This window comes from Cheilinus undulatus, linkage group 19 (genome assembly GCF_018320785.1).
Source record: "Cheilinus undulatus linkage group 19, ASM1832078v1, whole genome shotgun sequence".
Taxonomy (NCBI): Eukaryota; Metazoa; Chordata; class Actinopteri; order Labriformes; family Labridae; genus Cheilinus; species Cheilinus undulatus.
The window spans coordinates 29,329,673-29,346,032 of record NC_054883.1 but is presented as its reverse complement, the minus strand read 5'-3'; the positions used below and the strand labels follow the sequence as shown (position 1 = coordinate 29,346,032).

General features: G+C 40.6%; 1 protein-coding gene across 1 annotated transcript in view; it reads left to right on the top strand.

The window, feature by feature from the left end:
- Nucleotides 1-16,360, top strand: part of LOC121527569 (partitioning defective 3 homolog) — a 604,468-nt gene that overhangs the window by 346,749 nt on the left and 241,359 nt on the right. The gene's annotated exons all lie outside the window — the stretch shown is intronic.

The window sequence follows — 16,360 nt, the reverse complement described above, 5'->3', positions numbered from 1 at the left end:
TCCACAATTTCTGCACCAAATGACTCTGTGTCAGGACCCTGCAGTTTTCTTTGTCTTCCTGTTGAGGTGTCAGGTTTTATTTCCTTTGTACACTTTGACATCTTCAAGTCTCCTTTTTTTACTTTTTGGGTCATGTTGAAACATACGTACTAGCTTTATTTTCCCACATATAGCAACTTGAAAAGCCATTCAGTTTTGTAAATTTTAGAAAAAAAATAAGCGTGAACCTTCATGAGAAATGTTCCCCCACTTTGTGGGGAGGCTTTATAACATCCCCTTATTGTTGCTGTTTAACTTAACAAGTAATGACTACTGTTGACTTGCTCATAATGTCTTCAGTTTAATTTCACATCACTCAAGAATGCACTGCTGACTCCTGAAAGCTAATAGAATAATAGACTAATAGAAAACGCATTACTCATAGATGCATTAGTGAATTTTGAAAACTGTTTTTGCTTAACTTCCATCTCGGTCCATCAAGTTCTTTTTGGTGAATCAAACTCAAAACTACAAATTACTTTATTTTGTCCATCATTTGCTCAATTTGTCTAAAAGCATCATTGCAAACAAAATTTACTGTCAGGCAGACCACAGAATGGATGAGTGGCTTTAAACTGTTTAAAATGCCCCCCATAATGATAAACGTGCCTAAAGATGTCTCTGAATAAACAAAGGATGACTATGTTGGTTCATGCATTAGGGGTTCTGATGGCACCAGGCACTAAGTTTGACATAGCAAACTTGGTCTTGAACTCTCCTTCCCCCGGACTTCAGGCTACCCCTGAAGTCCGCTGTCATCTTCACAGTCTTGAGTGGGTTCAGCTCCAGGTAGTCCTGACCACACCAAAGGGTCCGCTGTTCTACCTCCCACCTGTATTCAGACTCTGTGCAGATGAAACCGTTGACGGTGGTGTTGTCTGCAAACTTCAGGAGTTTCACAGAGCGGTCCCCTGAGGAGCAGTCACTTGCTCTTCTATGGACACAGACTGATTACCTTAAGTTCTACTAACTTTGTGATATACGCTGACAATTCAGTGTTCCTTCAACTTTCCTTTTCCTTCAAGTTTAGTTCAGTGTGACTGAAATCTTCAATGCAATGCAACTCCACCCTTTGATTACCTCATACTGCTACTTTCTTTGACTTACCATAATAAAGAGAAGAAGTAACTGTTTCTGTTGTAACTTCTGGGTGGAGAAATAAAAGTCACACTACATTTTCTTATACTTTTAACAAAAGAAACCCACTCTGTACCGTGTCTTCATCGTATTACCATTAAAATTGATGGATCTATTACCATATAAACGAAGGCCAACCTTAACAAATGCAGCACCATGCATTTTTAAACACAGGGCTGGTTTTGGTCCACAGGATTTTCTTTTTACCTTGTGGCCCTCCCTCTCAGTGCAGGGGGAGGACAGATGTCCCTGCGGGGGAAGACCAGCCTCAAGGTTCAGTGAGTTCTATCACTTCGGTCCAGTCACTCTCCTGTCCTCTCTAATCCTTCACCAGCAGGCAGACAGGTAGACAGACCGACATGGAGCAGACAGTTAAGGTCACAGACAAACACATTTTTAGAACAGGAAAAAATACATCTTTTCCGTAACACGTTTTCTCTGGTTCATGAATCAGGGATGGTATTTTTAATTTTAATTTTAGAAATATTAATACAACCTGACATTTATTTGGGCGCCAGTTTTATGATATTGCAAAGAAAGATGTATAGCGAGTGTGAGACATAAAATAGAAAGAGGAGCACGTTTTATATTCCATCCATTAAACTCCCATTAGAAGCAATCATCCGCTACTGAAGATGCAGTGTTGTCAGGAGGCTTAGTGCTTTGAAAATGTGCCATAAAGTCACTCGGGGGGAATTTAAATATACCCATAGTAGAGAGAAATGGTTGTAAATGAAAAATTTTAAGGTCAGTTACAAACGAAAAATATAAACGCAGAAGTTAAATGTCGACACAAGCTCCCGGCAGCTACATCCACCTCCCCCACCACCCCCTGCCTCTGCTGTGTTGGCCAGGCAGATATGTGGGGAGGCAGCGCCAGTTTGCCACTGTCACCCAGCCGAATGGAAGTGAGCACTGGAGGCCACCATTGAAATGAATCAGATCCATCACTGTCTGCAGGGGAGAGGAGCCGAGTGGCCCGGCCTCATGCATCAGAGGGGGACTGCAGTGTATCCAGGCCACCCTACTCCATGAAAATTACATTGATTTCATCATTTCTTGGTCTCCTGGGCTAAAGTACAATTTACTCTATTCGAGGGAAGAAGTGTGATTTTTTTTTTGGTACTTTAGGCCAGTTTGGTTTGGGGTTTTTATAACTGGAAGTCAATTCTTTTGGAATTGTGAACTTAGACAAACAGTCTGACTTTTCAGATGTGCAAATGCACCTTCACATATTACCCAAAGTCTCCGAGAAGCCTGTTGGCTTTGAACAAGACTTGGGTTTACCATGAGCCTGACAGAGCCTGGCAAAAGTGATTCAACTTGTTAGTTTGTGCTGCTGTTGGCTGTGATTAAATCCCTGTCTGAGGTGGAGTTCCTGGCCTATGTATAATAGCATTAAAGAAAAACTGAGTGGCCTTTGCTTTGTAATGAAATAAGACTTTGGTTGACAATGGATAAAAAGAGGAAAGAAAAACTTAAACATAGCTGAAGTTGTACACAAAGCTGTGTGCAGCAGTCTTTGAGGTTTTTTCTTTTATGAGAATAACGAGGCTCATGCCCGAAACTCCCTTCAATGGAAACACATTCAAAGCACAGTTGTACTCAATTGTAATAAATTTAAGAAATATAGCTTTTATTTTGTGAAAAACTGCAATGGAAATGCAGCTGGAGAAGGCTTTTCCCTGCTAGCCTGTATATAAGCAGTCACTGGTTTACACTGATGTATAAATATTTTAGCTGCATAAAAATGAATTTTCCTTATAACCTTTCATTCACTGATACATCATAATAGCATCACATTAATAATGTTCTAAAGCAGTGATTTGCCATTTTAATAAATCCCTGTTGCCTCAACTCACTTGTTCTCTTCTCCTCTTCTTGCTTTATTTGCTTACATCTTTACTGGGAAGGGCAAGAACACATAAGAATGGGGGCTTAAAGAATATGCACTGTAGAAAATGTGATGACCCTCTGGTCCAGGAGAGTAATCAGTCAAATTCTGTAGAACAAAAGAAGCAAGACTAAAAAAGAGCTGGGGATGCAAATGCAATGCTAAATTCTATTACCCAGTAATGCATTTGTTATTCAATCACACATAAAAAAACAGGTAGCCAAAAAAGTGTAATTAGGAACATTTTCAATATGTGTGGTACAGATACTAAAAATGATGCTCGCTAACACACATGCCCTCTGTCCACACACTCTGCAGCAGAACAATTAATTCCTCCTCTGTTCTGCTTCCACAGATAGCCTCTGTTTGAAAAACTACCACTCTGCCCCAGATAGTCGAGCGATATGATTGGTCACTGCCAATTTGTTTGAAGCGTTGTAATTGCATCTCTACTTCAGAGACTCTATAATTTTTCCCTCTATATCTGAGTTCTATTAATATATCCTCACATGTGTTTAAGCAATTAAATTTATGAAAAGTCATTTCAATTCAATTTATTTTTGCCACACTTTATGGATGTTCTCAATCTTTCACGTTTTTAGGGCAGGGGCCGATCCTTGCTGGAAACTCAAAGTCCTCTGAACCAGTTCCAGTATTTTTGAGATAAATGTTTGGGAGATTTGCTTTCAACTTCTAGCTGTGAGTTACTCTGGCTTGGTATTGGCAGGGGTGTGAATCTTTCCATATCTTGTCTAATTAAATTTGATTTCAGTTCTTGGGGGTCATGATTCCATTCCAAATTAATTTCTCATTTCAAACAATTTTCATATAATGTATTTAGTACTTGTTTTAAAGAGGTGCTTATTTCAGAATCTACTCCAGTCTGCTGTGCACTAGAAAGCTGTTTATTATTTGACAGAAAAAAAAATAAAAAAATAAATCAAATTTATTGAAGACAACACAGCTTTGACAAGGTTAACATAGTTGACATGATGATAATCTAAAGCCTTCATTGGGAAAGATTCTGTTTTAGAGCAAGTCTATGAAAGCAAACAAATGATGCATACTATTATTTTTCCTCAACATTTCATATTTAGCTGGCAAGTTGGTCAGTCATACTGTATGCATAACATTTGGGCCCTCTGCAAAGTAGCAATAATTTCTGCCATTAGAATTTTTGAAAGATTTGGCTGGACCATCCATTAAAGTTTATGTAATTTACTTGAAAAGAGAGAATTGGCCGATTTTCAAGATTTTTTAATATAAATTTCAGGGAATTTGTGTGGTTGTTTGGGAGTGTTTGGAGGGGGTGTCAGTTAAAGGACTTCAGGGGAATGTATTTGAAAATTTGGAGAATTTGGTTCATTTTGGTTATTTGCTTGAAATTTTTCTGGAATTTACATGGCATTTTGGAGGGATTTTTTATTAGAATGTTTAGGCATTATGACAAGGGTTCACTGAAAAAAACTGGAATATTTAAAGGAATTTCTGCATACTTTTTATGTCATGTTGGAAGACAAAGTGACAACCCAGACCCAGTTGCTGCTGACTGCTTGAGGTTTTTCTTTCAAAATCTTCACATATCCATCTTTCTTCATGATTCCTTCCACCTTTACAAGATTCTCAGTTTCAGATGTACTGAAAGGTCGGCACAGCATAATACTCCCACCACTGTGTTTCACTGTACGGACAGTGTTTTTGGGGTTATACGCCTCTCAATTTGTTCTCCAAACATAAGCAACATCTCTATGATCAAAGAGCTCTAGTTTAGTCTCATCTGATCAAAGGACATGCATCCATTACGAATAATCTTTCTCCAGGTTGTCTGTAGAATACTTCAGTCTGGCTTGACAGTATCTCTTCTGCAGAAGTAGAGTTTTTTAGTCTGCAACCTCGAAATTCATGTGCAGGGTTCTACTGTCGTCTTTGACACTACTCGAGATGGGAATTGATAAGATTTTATTGAGTTGATGCCACTTTCAATTCTGCTTATTGATTCGATTCGTTATCCATTCCTCCCTGTGAATTTTCTTTTTGGAAGAAGTGGATTATGTAGGGTTACAGTGTTAACAACTCTGAACACTGAACAAAATGTACACCAGCTTCAATGAGAGTCAATGGCAAGCACATTTCAGATACTGGCAATAATAAACTATTTTGATTGAAATCTTGTTAAAATTAACAGTTACTGTGCAAAAGATGCATGCCTTGCATGAAATCACTGTTCAACAGACATTGCACATCATGCTGTTCACATCATTTTCTGAGAAATGAAGCCACACTTTCAACAACTTTAGCTGTTTTTGTGACTGTCCGCAATGTTTACTTCTTCAACTTTGTTCGCACTGAATGCCTCTTGCTAGACTGTGTTTTTTAGGCACATGGAAGTAAAGCATTGTTATATCAGAGAATTCTCAAGTTAAATGTAAGTGATGTTGATGTAATGAACCAATCGGAACTGGTTCTCAACTGAAACCAGTTCTTGATTCCCATCCTTACAGACTATGATTTCCAACTTGGCTAAGTTCTTCACTAGTGTCTTAGCAGTTGTTCTGATGTAATCAGACACAACTCTCAACAGTTTTCTTTCCAGGGTCTTTGAAATATTTCTCCTCCTACCTCTGTCAGACTTGTTCTGTACTGTTTGTCTTTCTTTGAATTTCTTCCTGACTTTTCTCATTCCAGTTCTTGACACTTGGAAATGCTGGGGTAATTTTGTATATCATTCTCTTGCTTTTTGAGCATCAACAATTCTCTTTCTCAAGTCCAAATTGATTACTTTGTTTATGCCATGACCTTACTGAAGTTTCATTCCTTGTGTCATAATAGCTTGGACTTATATAACGCCTTTCTTGAGACCCAAGGTCGCTCTACAGAAAAGTAGAAGACAAAACACAACCCAAAAGACAAAAACTAAGTTGAGTGTATGCAGGGGGTGCAGGTTTAGGAGGGACTGTAAGCTGTGGTGAACAGGTGGTGCTTGAGGAGTTTTTTTAAATGATGGATTGAGCATTGCAGATGTTTTCAGGGAGGGTGTTCCAGAGGGCTGTAGTCCTGAACGCTCTGTCTTTCTAGGTGCCAAGTTTGGTGGTGGGGAGGCCAATGAGAAGACAGTGAGAAGGCCAGTGTCTGAGGACAAGAGGCTCCAGGTTGGGGGAATGTGGATGAAGGAAGGTCAGAGAGGTACTGAGGGGCAAGAGCATGAAGGGAGGAGGATTTTGTATTTGATTCAGAATCTAACTGGGAGCCAGTGGAGGTGGATGAGGGTAGGGGTGATGTGCTGCCAGGGCCTAGTGCTGGTGAGAGCCCTGGCAGCAGAGTTTTAGATAGAGTTGTGTGTCATCGGCATAGGAATGGAAGCTGACCCAATGTCTGCGGATGATGTGACCCATGTAAATGATGAAAAGACGAGGTTCAAGGACAGAGCATTGGCGCACGCCTTGGTTTACAGGGGTTGGGGGAGAGCGGGAGTTGCAGATGGTGACAAACTGTTTCCTGTCTGAGAGGTAGGACTGAAACCAGGACAGAGCTGTTCCAGTAATGCCTAGGTTCATGCACAAGCTTTGAACATAACAAGGTTAAAGCACATCATTGCACAACAGTGGTTTGTGTTATGGCTTAAAAGAAAGTTCAGTTCTAAAGGGGGCTAATCATTTTTACCCTCCTTGTTTTTTTGGTTTTGGAGAAATTATGTTGTTCCTGTGTGCAGCAGCATTTGGGAAATAGTTGGGAAATACTGGAATTTTCATAGTGGGGCTAATAATTTTGTCCTCATCTGTAGCCATCTGTAATCCTTCTGTCTTTATTCATCAGGGTGTTGTAAATCAAGTTATCATTTTTAGTTTTGTTGCTAAAGTGTTGTAGTGTAGTTTCTGTAAGAATCTTGTGGTTACTCAGAATCCTACAGACAAACACTACAACACAGCCAAGTGCCAAAAATAATATGTACAATGCAGTTAAGCAAATGTTTCATTTTTTGATGCAGGCCATATTTCATCTTGTTTTTGAATTTGCTTTTGGGCAATTTAAAATGAACCGAAGGCTACAGTTGGCCTCAGGCTGTAGTTTTGACACCCCTCCATTAGAAGGAGGGTAAAAGTTGCAAAAGCAATTTTCCATTGAATACACTGTTTGGAAATTGAACATAAAAGACCCATTTATATAACTGTGTAAAGTCGACGGTGAAAGTTGAGCTGGATTTACTGCAACACAAAAGGTTAATCAGTCCCTCTCTCACTCACAAATAGACCGAGTTAATTCATTTGAATGTGATCTTAGCCCCTTAGATTCTGCTTTCATCTGCTGCCCTCGTATCGTCAGAGATATGAGCCGAACAAAGACGTGTGCTTATCATGAGACATCATCAGAACTCATTTCAATACAAGGCGGATTATCAGAAAAATAAAATAGCAGCTAATGTGTTGAGATAACGCCAAAACAATGAGATGGATTTTATTATCTGAACTTATAAAGCGTGCATCCCTCCATCACTTCTCCCTCTTATCCCGTGTATGAACTTTCACTCCAAGCTGGATGTTTCAGTCTGTTGCAGCAGCCGTGGCAGTTCATGACATTACAAAGGTATTTATCACACCAGCTTCCCGACGCAGACAGACTGATGATAAGCATGCTTGTGGCTGGGTCTCATTTCTCCGATTTGAAATTCATCACACGACGTACGTGTACGCCTCTCTGTGCATTCGTGATGTTATTTATGACGGAGCTCTCCGGCAGACATCGACTACTTTTGACAGACTGGCTGTCTTGTGGTTTTGTTGTTGTCCTTCTTGACAGTGCTACTGCAACCTGCCAATGAAGCTCTGCATTAATCAGAGCGCAGAAAATCCCCAAGCCTACCTCTGCGAACCTTTTTCATCTTTCCTCACCATGTTATGGAGGAACTTTGCATATTCCACAAATCTACAGCTGAATTTCACAGAGTACTATTTTTACACATTCTGGTGCTCCACCATAGTGTTCTCTTTTGATAACTGAGAGTCGGAGCTTATGCCCAAGGACAGCAGTGCTATCATTCCAGTCCCTCACTTCAAATATTTCTGACTTTCACTTTCTTTATGTGCTTGTCTCAGCAGAGCTTTCTGACATGACCGCCTGGAGACATAAATTTAAAGCTTTTATGTAAAACATTCTCCCTCTTTTGACCACTTGAAAGACTTTCTAGTCCAGCAACTGCAATTATGTAAATACCATGTGGTTGAAGAAACCGCTGCAGAGTGGTCCAATGCATTTAGTCACCTGAGAAACGTGTTTCTGGTTTTGCGTTTTCTCATTTCCTTAAGCTTCTAACATAGTACTGCAATTATAGAAATATGCAGTGGGCTGTGCTACTCTGCAGCAAAAGGACGGCAAATGATACAGACATTTATGACACTGCTGAGATTTTCATGGGAAGCCAGAGAGGATGATAGGGAAATTCAGAGTTTCCTTTCTTTTAAGTCTGATAAATTGTTTCCCTCCTTTTTGTTTTTGACTTTAAGAAGACCTTTAGACTTTGAGACGGCCGCTATAAAGTTATCACAACCTTTGCAGATTTTGTGAGGGAATAAGGCTTGTGTAATGATCTGTCTAGTGTAGTATTGAGTACACAGTTGAAGTCACCCACTATAATCAGGTTGTTATTATTACCACTGGGTTTAGTGGAGAATAGCCTGTTAAAGAAGGCGTGGCCATCAAAGTTTGGGGCGTAAACGTTAACCAAGGTTATAGGGCTGGCAAACAACACACCTGAAACAATGACAAATCTTCCATTTGTATCAGTGATTACCTCTTTTGGTTGAAAAGGAATGTCTTTGTGTATAAGTCCCTCTGGCAGTAGCATTAAATTTGGAATGGTACAGCCCGCCAACTCAGCATCTATTCCGTCATCAACATTTATAACTTCATCATCAGTAGGGGTGTAACGGTATCAATAATTTGCGGTACTGCGGCAACAGAAACTTCTAAATCCTGTCCCGTACATGATGGTTTAAATGGTACATCTACAGGGCAGAAAGTGTAGTTTTTTTTGGCTGAGCACAGCTAATAGACGTGGGAACTACAATTCCGACCAGCCCTTGCGTACCCACTATGCTTTGAGCTCCACTCGCTTGCTTGATTCTACAGCACAAAACTGGTGGATGCATGGAGCAGCGAGGGAGAGACGAGTGACAACAATATTTAAAGTGCAATTGTTATTTAAGAAATGCTGATGTCATTTTTTTCTAAGTCTTCATTTGTTGTTTTGTTGTTCTGAGGATTTTTTTTTTTTTTTTTTTTTAATACCCCAAATAATGCCATAATGTGGACTTGTCACCGAGGTGAAAACTGTACTGTGAGATTTTGATACCGTTAACTCCCTAATCATCAGTGAATGTGATGTTGGTGTGTGACGTATTCATGCTCATGCCTGGATGCATTGAGCAGTGTGTGTGCAGGCCAAAAGGAAGACTGGGAAAGGGGATCAAATGGCTTTAGTACAGTACGAGAACAGTTTGCCCAGTTTGAGTGGGCCCCTAGTCTTTTATTGAATAGATAATTTCCAGTTCTAATAAAACTGTCACTGTAGCTATGTTGATGCTATTCAATTCACCTGTTGCCATTATTTACCAGCTTGCAGTAAAACTAAACCCCATGTGTAGCCATTGCCTTGTTCTTCCATAATGATTTTGATTATTCCATTCATTCTCAAACTGGATCTGCTGGTTGAAAGACATGAAATCTGGCCAGCATTAGCATCTTTTCTTGGATGAAAAGAGAAGAGATTTTAGATTAGACTTTGTAAATAATTCACCTGTTTGATTTTCTTTACCTGCAGATTTTAAATTCACTGTAAGTGGTTAGGGTTTACAGTGCCTTGAATTGAGGGAATTTAACAGGCTTACATGATGCATAATACAACTGGGAAGCATGAAAAATAGTCCCAAATTGGTTTGCCTACATGATAACGTGAGTCAATATTTAATCTAACAGTTTGAATAATCAGAAATTTACCATTTACTTAAAAGTAAGGCAAAGATACAGTAAAAAAAAAAAGTCCTTTGAAAACCATGTCTCTGGCTCATCTTTGCTTTGAAATGATAACCAGTCTCTTTTATATTTAACACTTAGGGAACATGGTCAGGTAATGGGTGAGCTGAAGCAAGGTTTTATTATTGATGAGAAGCAGCGGGGGGTACAGGAGAAAGATCAAAGCCGTATAGACCTTATTCCCTGTGCTCAGGTTCACATCATTGCATCATAGGACCTTGCAGAAACAGAAGCTTATTTAACTCTCTGAAGAGAGTAGATGTAACCACACAGTCTGTTTATAAAGGAGCAGAGTCATCTCCTCAGCATGCCAATGGCTCTGTTTATAATCCATTCTTAAAGCATCGCTGTTAGTCACTGAGAGAACGTTTATGCAAAGAGACAAGGAGGAAGGAAGTGGCTGGCCCTAACAAAAGATGTTGCTTGGATGAGAGAAGCACTGATCGATAAAGTCTTGAGAGAGCTATCAATCAGAGCTCCGGCCTAGTAAATTATGGTTTTATTAGTATTGAGCTGACCACTGCTGGGAGAGACCTTAAAACATTGAAATGCTGAGCTACATCAGAGGCTAGAGTACAGGGATATCTAACCCCCCCAACCCGATTTAATATGGAGGGATTGTTGCCCCGTTAGATCATGACATGTCAGAACATCACCTCCCATTGTTTTCATAGCAAATGGCAGTGATTCATGAAAAGAGGATAAAGTAAGGGTAGAGAGTGGTGCACTCTGGGATATGCAGTTTACAATAAAACTATGACTAAACTGAGGAAAGTAGATCGCAGAGCAGCAGAAATGCAATTCCACTGCTGCTGGGCCCTCATTCCCAGCCGGCTCTCTGAGGACTAACTCATTTAAGAGCAGCAGGGGAAACTCAATAGGACCAATTGAGAAAATAATATATTGAATCTGGAGGTTGAGTGGGCTGCTCAGGCTCAGTGGACGACTGCTGAGGTGAAGTCTGGGCTTTAGCGTCTGAAAACTCAAGTCTTGAGCGACATTAACCTGTACATAAATTCATGTACATTTGAGCATCCCCTTTACTCATTAACATATCCATGTGATGTTTACTCAGCTGTACATAATTCAATTGCAAAGTGCTTAAATTTGGTAACTTGAAACTCAGACAGTCAACTCCAGATGGGTTCCCAGCAGGAATACAAACTTCCTAAGAAAAAAACAGAGAAAAAAAATAAAGGTGGATGACCTGACTGATATTGCTAATTCATGTTTGCTGTCTACTGTAGGCCTAGATGTGAAGTCTTTACCATTTTGAAGGCACCCAGACAACAAACGTAAATACTTTCACTCTAGGATTATAAGTGGCAGAATGGTTGAACCCCTTTTTTGGGAGTTATTCTCAACTATCTTCCTTTTTCCACTGAAATTGAAGTTTTGCTAAGATCTCCTAAAAGACCCAGTCACCCTCTTTTGGGCACTGTGGCATTAGCCGAGGCTCTAGGTGGATGTGTGAAGTTAATGAAAGTGGGGTATCTAGCCAGCAGAGAGGTGAGTTGTGCCCAGGGCAGGATGCAGCAGCTTATGGTCTGTAATTACAGCATTATGGTGGAGGTTGACTGGATTAGGCCACGGCAACGGGCTGAGACCGGGATAGAAGGCCAGGAAATGGCAATGGACTTGGCATTATTATCCTTAGTTGACAGCTTAAGACCAGCCCTGTCAACACTGCTTCTTCCCCCTTACTGTGGACTCAAGGTCAGGCAGATGCTGATCCACAGCAAGGCCTATTCGTGCATGACTCTGCATTTGCACAGATATGAATAAACACCAACACATGCGCATGGATACAGCATTACAGCCTCCCGCACTGCATTCACACATAGACAAAAGCAGCTTTACCTTGAGCACAAACACACTTGCAGGTGTGCTTTGTGAGTCCAGGGGGAGCTGAGCAGCAGATGATCTTGACTGGGCTCAGTGTAAGTCACAGTGCTCCACACTCTCCCTCAGTCAACAGGATAATCCACTCTGAAAATGACTAGATTAAGACAGATTAAACACATGATGAGGTGATGAGAAGTGGCGGTAAGGAGGCAAATATCCCAACAAAGACGCTGGAAAACCTAAAGGAACACATCCACTTTTGGACAAATAATCCCTTTAATCAACTTTCTTTTGCTGCTGTAAGGCTTTAGCACTGTGATGCTCGAACCCACTTCTCTGGAGTTGATGATGTTGATGGTTTTGTTTGTTGTTGTCACTTCCTTTTTGTCCTTTCAGGCAATACTGATGATGGATTGTACTGCTTATGGAGGGCTGCACTGACTATTTATTATAGGCTAACCCTGAAGTTAGCAGTGCATGGATTCTACTAACAAAAGCCTGTTTTTCTATGGGATTATAGGTGAAATTGAGCTCTGTGGTGAAAGATTTTTGTGGCACTTACACATTTGAATGATTTTCCTTGACTTCAAATTTTACAAGTGGAGCACTTCACAATGTTTTTTTTTTTTTTTTTTTTTCCTTTTGTAGAAACAAAACATCTCTAAGGCTTGCGCTCACCACAAACCTCACCAGACACACCAGATAGACTGTTTCACATAGCCATGGCATGGGATGTCTACATCTATTTTGGCAAGAGCCCATGGTCTCTGTTTGGGAAGGACAGAACCTTTAAAAAAATCTCAGGATCATTAGATAAACATTTTGTTTGGCACATGCATTACAGGCCAATGAGAGCTGGGCATGGACTGCTCTGGAGAATGAACTCGGCACAGTACCCATTAGGGGTGTAGTGATCCATCAATGGTCGATGAATTTTCCGATCAGAAGCCAACACATCAAGTCAACAGGTTTTAACACAAATGTCCATATTTTGTCCTTAATTTAAAGCGAATCAGGGACCCTCAATTTCAAGTAATTTAGAAAATGTGGCTGAAGTGAGAAGCAGGTCTCTTTTTACTTAAGATTTTTTTTTAATATTAAAGACAGAAACCTTTTAGTAATTTAATGACCAGAACGACTTTTTCTGTAAGTGAACAAAATTTGTGCATAAAACTGTCTGATATCGATCATTGGCCCCTTTATCAAATCAAATCAGAATGTATGGTGGTAGATTTTTGAATATCTGTGAGTATCGTATCATTGTCTGAAAAAATCAATATTGTATCATATTGTGATAAAACAAGGGATTTACGCCCCTAGTAGCTATCTTTGTCAATCAATAGGAGAGCAAACCTGGCATACACGATGGATTTGTTTCACATATCCATCTGGTAAACCACTCATACACAGCGTTTGGTAAAGGGCAGAGCCTTTGGGAAAAAACAAAAAAACTCGGAGGGTGATTGGATGAACATTCTGTCCGTCACATCTTTACGGGCCAATCAGAGCAACAAAACACTTGATGTAGCCGCTACCGAGCTGCGCCCCTATCAGGTGTAAACTCCATAGGGAACTGCATAATCCAAAACATGGCGACTGTAGACATGTCAGTAAACGACTTTTGTCATTCTTGGAAAGAAAACAACTCAATGCTGTTCTTTGTTATTTGTCTTTTAACAAAGAGATGTCATCAAGTTCTGATAAAACTGGCACTTTAGCAGCATCCACTCTAATCTCTTCCACCATTATTGCACCGGCCTCTTGTTGCTGCTTGCGTACGTCATGACTCTGCTTCCTCTCACTTTCTAACCGGGCCCTAACTGTTCAGATGGGAGCTTTGCAAGGTGGATTTGCCAGTGAATAACATGGAAATGGGCGTATCCATCTACTTTGCAAGGTTATAGGGGAGCCAGTTGGTGATACAAATTCATGCTGAAGACGCATTGTAATCCAAGAAAAGCCATTAAACCTGCTACCATAACTACATCCAAGCTAATCTCTTCTGTAGCTGCAACTGATGCAAACTAATGCCAGGGCTGGGCAGGAGGAGGGAAAAGACATCTTGTCCGCCAAGAAAAGCTTTCAGTGCTGTTCTTTGCTCTTCTGATTAAGACATATTCAAATTCCAATAAAAGCTGTTGCTATACTATATGTATCTAGTAGCTCTGCCAGTCACCATTGTTTACCAGCATGCAGTACAACTAAACCCAACCCACAGCGGCATGCCCTGTTCTCGAATTATTCTGATTGGTTCATCCTATTCTCAGACCAGACACAACTTTTACAGATTGTTTTTGCAAGATTAATGATTACAGACATGTGGACAGTCTATCAACATTGCACAATTTCCGTAAACCTTATCTGACTGAAAAGTGATTCAAAGATTCCATTGAATTTGAGACCGTGGGATGGGAACTAGTTATTTTTTTAAAGGTTTTAGGACTCATTACTGCGGCACTCTATTTCTTTTCTCTATTAAACTGCTGCCTCTTCTGCAGGAGTAGCAAATGCATCTTCTCTTGTCTCATTTTTTTCTCAGAAAAGACCAAAATGTTGGATTGCAACCTCAAAGCTAAATGCTAGTTGACAGCAGAGTGCAGGTTTTACATGAAAATATCACAGAAATTGCTGTGCGGTAAAGTCAGACAATGCAATCAAACCTGCAGAAGTCAGTAAACACTGAAGCATTAGCATGCACAGACGCAGACTTAATTAATACTGGATACACAAAGATTAAATTGCTGCCATTTTGCCTCTGTGTTAACTAGATTCTAAAGTCTATTTGCTATAAAAGCCAATGAATAGTTTTAGAATAAGCCTGTTAGGCTCACAGAGATAAAGAAAGGCAGTGACATAGTTGTCTTTCTCAGATAAATTTCTCTTGACACATCCTATACAAAGTTTTCATATCATTTAGTTTCAGCTGCTCGCTCCCTGTTTCTCCCTGTCCATGCATTTTCGTACCTCAAACCTTCCATCTTACTTCGTTTCAGCCCTGACAACTCTCCTCCAGATCAGACAGAGATTAAAAAAGTCAGACAGGGGCTGAGTAAAAGAGAGAGCAGTGAGTAAAATAAATCTTCATTTCGACAATTTGAACCTTATTGAGTCTGAATCATCCAGGGACATGCTTTTTATTATAAGGCTGGCAGTGGCCGTGGCTCTAATTGTAATTGTGTTGACCCAGTCCCCCCTATTTCTCCCACACTACGTCTTTCCCTCCTCACTCCTTGCTCTTATCAACATGCTGTTCCGATAAAGTCCTGCGCTCTCAACCTCATTAAACCTCTCATTTATATTAAACAGCCGATAAGTCCTTCTAACTTGGTATGCGTCTCCCAGGGCACACTGCTCCCACGAGAAGGCGACTTGGCAGCACCCATGCTACACTGGGATCTCAGCTCCCACACCCCCACAAATACTCCCTTTCTTTCTATTTATTTACCAAAAAACTCTCTCCTCCTCTTCCTCCTGACTCCAGTCTTCCTTCTGCAGTCGTTGTCTGATCTTTTACTCCCCTCTCTCCTGGCCGGGAGCCAGTGGAGTGTTGTGAGACATCAATATTAGCCAGGGCCGCCTGGTTTAAAGCATGCTTGAGGTACAGAGTTGAACTATCTAGCTGTGAGGGAGCTATCTGTAATAGGTTGTATACAGGGAGTTCAGTGCAGCTGCCCACCGGCTGATATGAAGCATTGTGGGAAATCAGGCCAAGGCCCAAGCTTTATTCTTTAATTCTCTGCACGTGGATATGAGAATTTTATCTTGCTTTGGTCGCTTCATTGTCTCAACCCTAAAAATACCACATTTGACAGAGTATTGACTGGTGAAGACTGGACACAGTATCTGGGTCCGGTGGTCCCAGACCAAAAGACTAACCGCTAAACGTGTCCCTCTGCCAGGGCTGACTCGTACACAGAGCGTACAGTGGGCTCAATAACCAGCAGTGCAGCATATCGACCACATGGCAAATGTCACTGGTCCATTTACTGGGGCTCATTGTTAGAGACAGCTGTCTATTGGCCTATGGGAAATCCATGGAGCTTTATCCAGCTCGCACTACTACAGGAGCTGTTTCCCACTGCTGAGCCAGAAAATATCCGCGTAAGCTGAGATAGACGCTGGAGCCTTGGTTCTGCGCTTATGGAGTATTGATAAAATAAGATCAGGAGCCATGCAACCCAGATCTATTTCTTCTTCAGTGGGTTTTCTCATCCTTTTTTTGAGCGTTTGAGTAACAAACAGCCAAAATAGCTGCATATTTGGGTGAGATAACCCTTAATAAACTAGATGGCCATCTCCAGGGGGTTATCTTGCTAACAAATGAGAAAAATTCCAAGGCTAACATTTATTCTAACTCACTTGTGTCTCCCGCACTAAGCTGACCATAGCTCAGTAGATAGAGTTGGCCATCTCTCAGCT